Source organism: Panthera uncia, chromosome B1, assembly GCF_023721935.1.
Source record: "Panthera uncia isolate 11264 chromosome B1, Puncia_PCG_1.0, whole genome shotgun sequence".
NCBI lineage: Eukaryota > Metazoa > Chordata > Mammalia > Carnivora > Felidae > Panthera > Panthera uncia.
Window position 1 is genome coordinate 33,000,334 of NC_064811.1, and position 9,402 is coordinate 33,009,735.

Here is a 9,402-nt window from a genome sequence, read left to right on the forward strand (position 1 = left end):
GAAACAGAGTGACATAGTCAAACATTAGCTTCAATTTTAGGTGTGACCTTCTGATTTATTTGGTTAACATTAGTCATTTCGGTTGTGACTACAAAACAGTATCTGCTCCCATGGAAAAAAATAGATCCTGTTTGATATTGATGTCCTTGCATTTCACTGACCCGTATTTTAAGGCATTAGTTACAGCGAACGAGCACCTGGCCAGGAATGCTCTCAACACTGAATAAGCCAGGGGTTACTATCTTCTCAAAGTTTAAATTGAATGCGGGGTATTTTTGAAGTTAAAAATATTGTCAGGGGCGCCTGTGTGGCTCAGTCAGTTGAGCGTCTGACTTCGGCTCAGGTCATGATCTCGCGGTTTGTGAGTTTGAGCCCCGCGTCGGGCTCTGTGCTGACAGCTGGGAGCCTGGAGTCTGTTTCAGATTCTGTGTCTCCCTCTCTCTCCGCCCCTCCACCCCCCACCCCCCCGTCAAAACTAAACATTAAAAAAATATATATATTGTCAAATACCACAACGTTTCTTGACAATATGACTATAATAGGGTCTTTGTGAGAAAAAATATAAAAAGAAGTAAACTTTCTACTGGGAGACAAAGAAAATAGGCATTACAATGGGTCTTTAAAATATTTTTTTCTTTTTATTCATTAAATGTTTAATGTTATTCCCCCTTTACTCAGCTTTCTAGTTTCATTTTCCCTCTGGTGGTGTTTGAAATTATTATCATTTTTAAAAGTTTATTTATTCTGAAAGAGAGAGAGAGAGAGAGAGAGAGAGAGAGAGAGAGAAAGAGAGACTGAGGTAGGGGCAGAAAGAGAAGGAGAGAGAGAATCCCAAGCAGGCTCCACGCTATCAGTGTAGAGCCCAATGTAAAGGCATGAATGAATGAAAGAACCAATGAATGAGCACTGCCTTTTATGACAAACATGGTAAGACAAAGCTACAAAGAGAATTTTATTATATATAATCACCAGCAAATTGCTCTGGACATTTTTTCCATCTATATTTAACTTTTGTGATTTACCTACATCCAGAACTGTGTACAAACAGCCATACCAAGTATTGTGCAGTGACCAAAAGGAGCCCACTGAAGAATGGATAAGCCAACCTTGGCACATACAGGGGCTGGCATTTAAAAAAAATTTTTTTAAGTTTATTTATTTTGGGAGAGGGAGCAAGAGAGTGAGCACAAGGAGGGGAGAGAAGGAGAGACAGAATCCCAAGCAGGCTCTGTGCCTTCAGTGCCGAGCCCAATGTGGGACTTGAACTCACAAGCTGTGAGATCATGACCCGAGCCGAGCTCAAAGGTCGAATGCTTAACCAACTGAGTCACCCAGTCCCCCCCGGGGCTGGCACTTCTAATACACAGCTTAGACAACAGTAGTGTCAAGGAGAAAAGCTACACCGACCACTGATTGACTACACCGGATGTAAATGTTAACCTCCTTAGAAACTTCTTGGTCAGGCAGCTATAGACCTTAAGTGACTCTTTTTTTTCTACATTAGTCGATATGCTTAGCTTCTACTACATTGTTTCGGGGACTTGGTAGAGATTTTACACCACAAGGAAATAGGCACAAGACCACGCCTGGCCATGAAAGCAGTTTCCAAACGCTCCTTTATGTGCAGGTATTTTGAGAAGCTGGTTATTAAAGTGCTTGAGCTCATGAAGACTGGTTGAGGATACGGTCCTTTTCTCCTTGGTATTCCTCTGCTCCTGGGCAGTTCTCTGCCATACAGTAGTGGGTCTTGATGAATTGGAAAACAGATCACAAATCAATCTGATAGTGAATGTACCACCAAAGTTCCCAAACGTCATATGTGAAATCCAAGTTTCTTGGCTCAATAATGTCACTCATTTATCTGCCTTTCTACTTTCCATGAGAGTGTGCCACACAGGGACACCTCTCACTGCAGAGGGGAAAAGGTGGGGAAGCAGCACGGGGGGCTCTAGCTTTAGTGGGGGAAGAAAAATGGCTACTGCCTGCTATTGTTCCTCCTTGGTCATACTTCCTTCACCTTTAAAATCATTTTTTCTCTCATTCTCAAATTCTCATTTAATGTCCCTGGTTTTCAAGTATAACCACCTCGGTTAATAAATACCCCAGAGAAACATACAGGGATAGAGCAATGCTACTGTGTGATTAGCTGTCTGCTTTAATCCTTGTTTAAGTTACACACACACAGACACACATACACAAACACACACACACCCCACTTTTTAATGAGTATTCACCATTTGAACAAAATATAGTAATATATGGTTTAAAACCAGGGAAGGGAAGAGAGTTTGTCAATTAGAAATTATTTAAATGCTAAAGTTATAATTTCTGAGGTAGAATTTGTAGATGTTTGAAAAGATAAAACACTGCTCTATTCTGAGGAAAGATATTTATTAAGAGAAGGAAGAAAAGAAAGAGGAACAGGAAGGAGAACCAGTTTTCCCAGTCTCTATAATTTAACTAGGCAGTTAAGTTAGTTGGATATTTACATAAAAGTTCCATAGACTATAAAAGTTCCATAGAAGCAGAACCAGATTAAAGAAACTCCTAAAATACAGACTTAAATTTTAAAAATAGAAATGAACAGAAAATATATATCCAGAGTGTTATTGAACCTAGAGCATTTAGAATAAAACGTTCAAGTGTGAGGAAGCTTATGATTTTCCAGGTATATTAAACTCCTAGGATCCTTTTTGTAGACATAATTGCTACTCATGTTTCACATATTCCATAATTTCATTGTGTGCGCTTGGAAGTAATATATCAATTGAAAAACGAACACACTGGTAAAAACGCCCCTGATTTGAGCTGGTCATTTATTCCCAGTCTCAGGAGAAATACTGGATATTCTTTGAGTTAATAAAGTGTGAAATGACTTTAATGCTTCAAGGGAAAAACAGTATACCAGTCTTGCAAACTGTTTTAGAAAGCGTGGCTTCTCTTATTCTACCCTACATCAGAAAATTCAATTAGTTTATTTCCTTTTTCTCCAAATCCCCTTTCACAGCAAAGAGAAAATGAGGTCCTACAGCAGCAAACTGTTCATCCCTCATAAATCAGTCTCCATGAAAACCAAGAGAGGGTGGTCCTGAAGCCAGATCCTTAGTAGATTTAACATGAATTCATTTGTGATCTGGACACCCAACTATGTTCTAGTGCTAAGAATCTAACTGATGTGGAGAAACCTGCAACCATGAGTTCCATCAATGTGGCACTCCTGTCTCCAAGCCCGTCAGAGAGCAGTGAGTCCAGCGCAGACTTTTGGTCCCAGTGATACTAGGTGAGGCCGCTTACACAGCCTAGTACTTTCTTCTTACTTCTCAAGAGTCTGCACGTGAAGGCTAGGCAGACCCTCACATTTTCTATTGTAAGCGTACCCAGGTTCCATCCACTAAAAAAGAGAACTAGGATAATGGTTTGGAAACAGAGTTTGCCCATGTAACTGTGCCTAATTTTGTTTCTCTAAAGCGTCATGGAGAGAAATCTATTTTTGTACAAAAATAAATATTTACTGTAGCTCACAGTTCACAGCCACATTCAGTGTGGAGTGTCCCCTCTCTTTCCCTCTGCTGCCAAACACACACACACACCTATACATATACCTACATCCTTTTTGTCTTAGCCTAAAACTCTATCTAGCTCTGCTGTTCTTTTGTTGGGGATTTCATCAAGCATGTTTATATCAACATGCTTGCTGATCCTAGCCACCATCTCACAGTTGTATCCTAGTTACGAGAGCTGAACCAGCTGAGCTGTTAGTTCCCTAATTGCTTCAGCTTTCTCTCCCCTGTCTGTTGGGAAACCACCTAAGCCTACACTAGGAAGAAAAATAAGTGAGGGTGAGTATTAGGTGTGACTATGTGTGTCGTTTGCTTAACGGGCTGACACACATCTTTACTGAGACTTGATGGGACTGAAAGTTACCTCTTTCAAAGAACCCTGGCCTTTCCCATACGCCATATACAAAAATTGATTCAAAATGGATCAAAGACCTAAATGTTAGAGCCCAAACTATAAAACTCTTAGAAGAAAACTATATATAATATAGTTTTATATTTCTATAAAATAATAGAAAATCATGACATTAATTTGGCATTAATTTCTTGGATGTGACACGAAAAGCACAGGCAACAAAAGAAAAAAATAGACAAATTAGACTACATCAAAATGGAAAACTTTTATGAATTAGCAGAGTGGAAAGGCAACCGATGGAATGGGGGAAAACGATCCCTTAAAATATTAAGGAATCAATACCCAGAGGATATAAAAAACTCCTACAAAGCAACAACAAAACCAACCAATTTTAAAATGGGCAAAGGGCTGAATAGGCATTTCTCCAAAGATGATACAAAAATAGCCAATAAGCATATAAAAAGATGCTCCCACATCAGTAATCATTAGGGAAATTCAAATCAAAACCACAAGATACATCACTTCATGCCCACTAAGATAGCTATTATAAAAAAAAAAGCACCCAGAAAATAAATGTTTGCAAGAATATGGAGAAATTGGAACCCTTGCACATTGCTGATGGGAATGTAAAATTATACAGCTGCTGTGGAAAGCAGTATGGTGGTTCCTCAGAAGCTTAAACATAGGATTAGCATATGACCCACCAATTCCACTACTGGGCATATACCCAAAATAATTGAAAGAAGGGGTTCAAACAGAGAAAGGTACACCCATGATTAAGGCAGTATTATTCACATAGCTCAAAGGTGAAGATAACTCAAATGTTCACTGATGTATGAATGGGTAAACAAAATGTGGCATATACAGACAACAGAATATTATGAGCCATAAAAAGGAAGGAAATTTTGACACATCCTATAACATGGATGAACCATAATGACGTTATGCTAAGTGAAATAAGCCAGACCCAAAAGGACAAATATTATATAATTCTACTTACATGAGTTACCTAGAATAGTTAAATCCATAGAGACAGAAAAGTAGAAAAGAGCTGGTGGGGAAGGAGGAACGGGAGTTATTGTTTAAGGGGTACAAAGTTTCAGTTTGGAAAGATGAGAAAGTTCTGAAGATGGAGGACAGTGATATTTGTACAATAATGTGAATGTATTTGATGTCTCTGAAATGCACACCGAAAAATGGTTGTTATGCATACCTTACCACCATAAAAAAAAAACAGAGAAGGGAAAAAAGGAGGAAGGAATGCAGATTTTTAAGAGAAAATGGGAAAATGATTAGAAAAATGTTCTAGGTTACACAGCTTTTTCTTCATGTTCACAATTCAAAATGCAAAGATATATATATATATATATATATATATATACACACACACATATATATGTATATATATAAATAAACTAATGATACTTTTAACTGTGTGAAATTTAGTCAAAAAGTGTCTTTGTTCCAAGGTTAGGATTAGAGCTAGCCTGGGGCACCTGGGTGGCTGTCAGTTAAGCATCCGACTTCGGCTCAGATCATGATCTCACGGTTTGTGAGTTCGAACCCCGCATCGGGCTCTGTGCTGACTGCTTGGAGCCTGGAGCCTACTTCGGACTCTGTATCTTCCCCTCTCTCTCTGCCCCTCCCCTGCTCGTACTCTTTCTCTCTCTCAAAAATAAACATTAATAATAATAATAATAATAATAATAATAAAGATTAGAGGTAGCCTGAGGTACTATTATAATCTTTTCATGCTTTTAGATTTTGGAGTTTTGTTCCAATGTATATGTAAAAATAATTTTTTTTAGGTGCAAAACAAACCAGTATTTCAAAGTGGCACAAAATCTGAATAGAGAGGAACCCAACAAATATTTGTGAAGCGTCTGCTCTATATTGATATGCAAGGGACAGTCTACCTCAGAAAGCAAGATTGACTGGCCAGTGGCAGACTTCTTTGCCAAGCTTGGGCTCAGTCTCCTGAAATTGCTCAGTATCGGTGTCACACAATTTTAACATTTCCGGTAATGGTGAAAGATAGCCAAATATTCATGATGAGCTTAGTTACTCCGGAAACCTTTTTGGTGTGTTCCAAAGTTTGAAAAATCCAATAAAAATCCCTGAACAGCGCAAGTATAGACTTTTCCTGGCCGGGGGGTGGGGGGGTGGCAACTGGTGCCAGTGCGAGGATGAAGATTGGACAGAACTAATCAGTAGAATCTATCACTTTAAAATTCTAGTCATGATTCTGGAAAGCTCTCTGTGAGGTCCACTGACCATTCCTTTGCTTTGGGGGGGTGGTCCTCAGCTTTTGGTATTTTATTCATTACTCACAAATTATAGATGTAAGAGCTGAAAGAAAATGTAGAGGCCATGTTGAAGGAGTTTCCCGTTATTTTACTTTTTTACATTAAAAAATGATTAACTTGAAAATTTTTTTCCTAGTATTTAAAATGCAGGGAAAGGGGCGCCTGGGTGGCTCGGTCGGTTGAGCGTCCGACTTCAGCTCAGGTCATGATCTCGCGGTCCGTGAGTTCTAGCCCCACATCAGGCTCTGTGCTGACTGCTCAGAGCCTGGAGCTTGTTTCAGATTCTGTGTCTCTCTCTCTCTCTCTGCCCCTCCCCTGTTCATCCTCTGTCTCTCTCTGTCTCAAAAATAAATAAATGTTAAAAAAAAAAAAATGCAGGGAAAGTTTTCTCTCCTAAAGAACAGATGTGCTTTCATTGTTAGATAATGGAAGTTATGCAACACATCGTGTTGTTCACAGTCAAATTTAGACTATCTACATACTGAACTTCAAAAAACCACCTCAGATGCTCGTTAGATAGATACAGAGAAGTTGAGCCCCTCACTTCAAAGAAGAAGAAACGGGTGCCTGCGTGGCTCCGTTGGTTACGCATCCACTTCAGCTCAGGCCATGATCTCACAGTTCATGGGGCTGAGCCCCGCGTCGGGCTCTGTGCTGTCAGCTTGGAGCCTGGAGCCTGCTTCAGATTCTGTCTCCCTCTCTCTCTCTCTGCCCCTCTCCGGCTCACGCTCTGTCTCTCTCTTTCTCAAAAATAAATAAACAATAAAAAAATTTTTTTTAATAAATAAGGAAAGGAAGAAAGAAAGAAAGAAAGAAAGAAAGAAAGAAAGGGAAAGAAAGAAAGAAGAAACAGGCCTTGAGAAGTTAAGTGACCTGTCCATGGTTAAGTATTTTTGAGTTTGTTGTTTGTCTGGACTCATCGACTGAATTGGGCTTCATGTAGACAATGAAAAGATTTTCTTTCGTTCTCCTGAAGCACATAGTACAGAAATGAACAAAAGTGGTGACAAGACGTACCAAGTGAATGGATGCAAGCCTCAGAAATGCTATTCCCCCATCAACAGACCCAAGAGATTGAGGTTGGAGCACATGTCAGCTGGATAACATTATCTTCTACTTTAGACCTGATATTGGTTAGGACTTGGGGGGGGGGGGGGGGGGGAGTGGAGGCTGGGAGGAGGGAAGAGGCTTTTATTTCCTGAGCTTCTGTAGAAATATTTATGATTTTAAACCTTCTTAAAGTAACAGAACTCAATCTTTACCCGTGTGCATAAAATGAACATTGTCATAATAATGGGTGAGGAGAGAGGGGAGGGCAAGTTAATTTGAGTCATTTCTGAAAGACAGTTTGACAATATCAAGAGCTTTTCAGTGTTCATTAAAAATAGTTCATTTTCATTAGCCCATGCTTCCATTTATAGAAATTTACCTCAAGAAAATAATCAGACACACAAATGAAATATATAGGTAAGTATGTTCACTACAGTGGTATTTATTATGCAATGAACATAATAGCACCTACTTATACGTGAATGCAGCAAACATAATGTACAATGGTATAGAAATGGCTAAATAAATTATGGCATAGTTGTAGGATAAAATATTTATCTCATGTTCTCAACTATGTGAACCTTGTTAAATAATATTTAGAAAATATCTGAAATATCTAAAAGAAACAAAAAAGAAGAAATATAATGTTAATTGTGGTTATCAGTGGATTCTGAGATTATAAGCAATTTCATAGGTTTCCTTTAATGAATATGCTTTTCTAAAAATATCATAATTTTAAAAAAAGTTAGCTCTCCAAGTCCCTGAATTCCATAGACTAAGTCCAGAACCCAGCCTAGAGGACATGAAAGCAAAGGACTTTGGCAGGGGCGGGGAGAAGGGTGCGGCGGGAGAGGGAGGGTGAGGGCTTGGAGGCTGTTGCTGGGTATATCGGTGTCACCAGCAGCTCCTCCCTGACAAACAAGGATTGGAGCTTTGTGAGGGTTGTGGCTGTGGCTTCGGAGGGCCGTCTGTCCAAGGTTTAGCCTCTTTCATGCTCCCTGTCCCTGCTATAGCATACATAGGACTGTCACCCACACAATACTAATACCTTCTATCTGTAGAGAATTATGTCCTTGTCAGAGTGCATTTACATGGGTTGTAATTCACCACATTGCCAAGATTTGGAGAGTCTGACATGACAGTTATTTTTACCTTCTATGAAGGTAAAGAAACAGCAATTAGAGACAGCGGGAGGATTGTTCAAGAACACACAAGTGTCTTTTCTAGCTTGTGCAAAGGACCCTTCCTTGTGTCCAACACTTTTGGAAGACAACTCTGATAAGATACCCTTCACCTCTTTTTTTGGGTGGTATAAGAGGCAATTTATAAGCAATACATAATTATTCCTGTCTTTTAATGCCAAAGATGCTCACACATACAGATAGCAGTAGTAATTTTTCCTCCTTAGGTCACAAAGATGTAAACTAAACAAAGAAATAAGGACTTATATTGTGGGTTTAAAATGACTTACCATGTTATATAAACCACCAAGGTTGTTATAACAAACACACACCGGGTACATATTGTCTAAGCAGCAGATATCTTGGTTGATAGGAATGAAAATTCAAGGTTTTATTTAAGTGAAGAAGAAAAGGACATTGGGAATGTACTCACCAAAACCCCACTAATTTGGTTTGTCTGGTCCTTTTATAGGATGTAGAACAAGAATATACAGGGAAATTCAGGCAGCTTGCTTGGGATTTTTCAGTTCAATTTTTGGCATGCCCTTTGAAGCAAATCCTAAGGGGTAAAAAAAAAAAAAATTGCTAGAAATGTCTTCTATTTAAATATCATTTTCATAAGTGGGTTAAAAATGTGAGGCCATTTTCTTTTTTTTATTTTTTCTTTTTTAAAAAAATGTTTATTTATTTTAGAGAGAGAGTGAGAGACAGAGCACAGCAGAGGAGGGGCAGACAAAGAGAGGGAGACACAAGATCCAAAGCAGGCTCCAGGCTCTGAACTGTCTGCATAGAACCCAATGTGGGGCTTGAACTCACGAACTGTGACATCATGTCCTGAGCCGAAGTTGGACGCTTAACCGACTGAGCCACCCCGGTGCCCCATGGGCCATTTTCTTGAAAGAAAGAAAGAAAGAAAGAAAGAAAGAAAGAAAGAAAGAAAGAAAGAAAGAAAG

The 9,402-nt window shown here is 39.1% G+C and overlaps 1 protein-coding gene across 3 annotated transcripts in view; it reads right to left on the reverse strand.

The window, feature by feature from the left end:
- Positions 1-9,402, reverse strand: part of RBM47 (RNA binding motif protein 47) — a 156,149-nt gene that overhangs the window by 27,178 nt on the left and 119,569 nt on the right. For all 3 annotated transcript variants that reach the window (XM_049631949.1, XM_049631947.1, XM_049631948.1), the window contains one exon: positions 8,883-9,008. The gene's annotated coding sequence lies outside the window, so the exon portion shown is untranslated. The remainder of the gene's footprint in view (positions 1-8,882; positions 9,009-9,402) is intronic.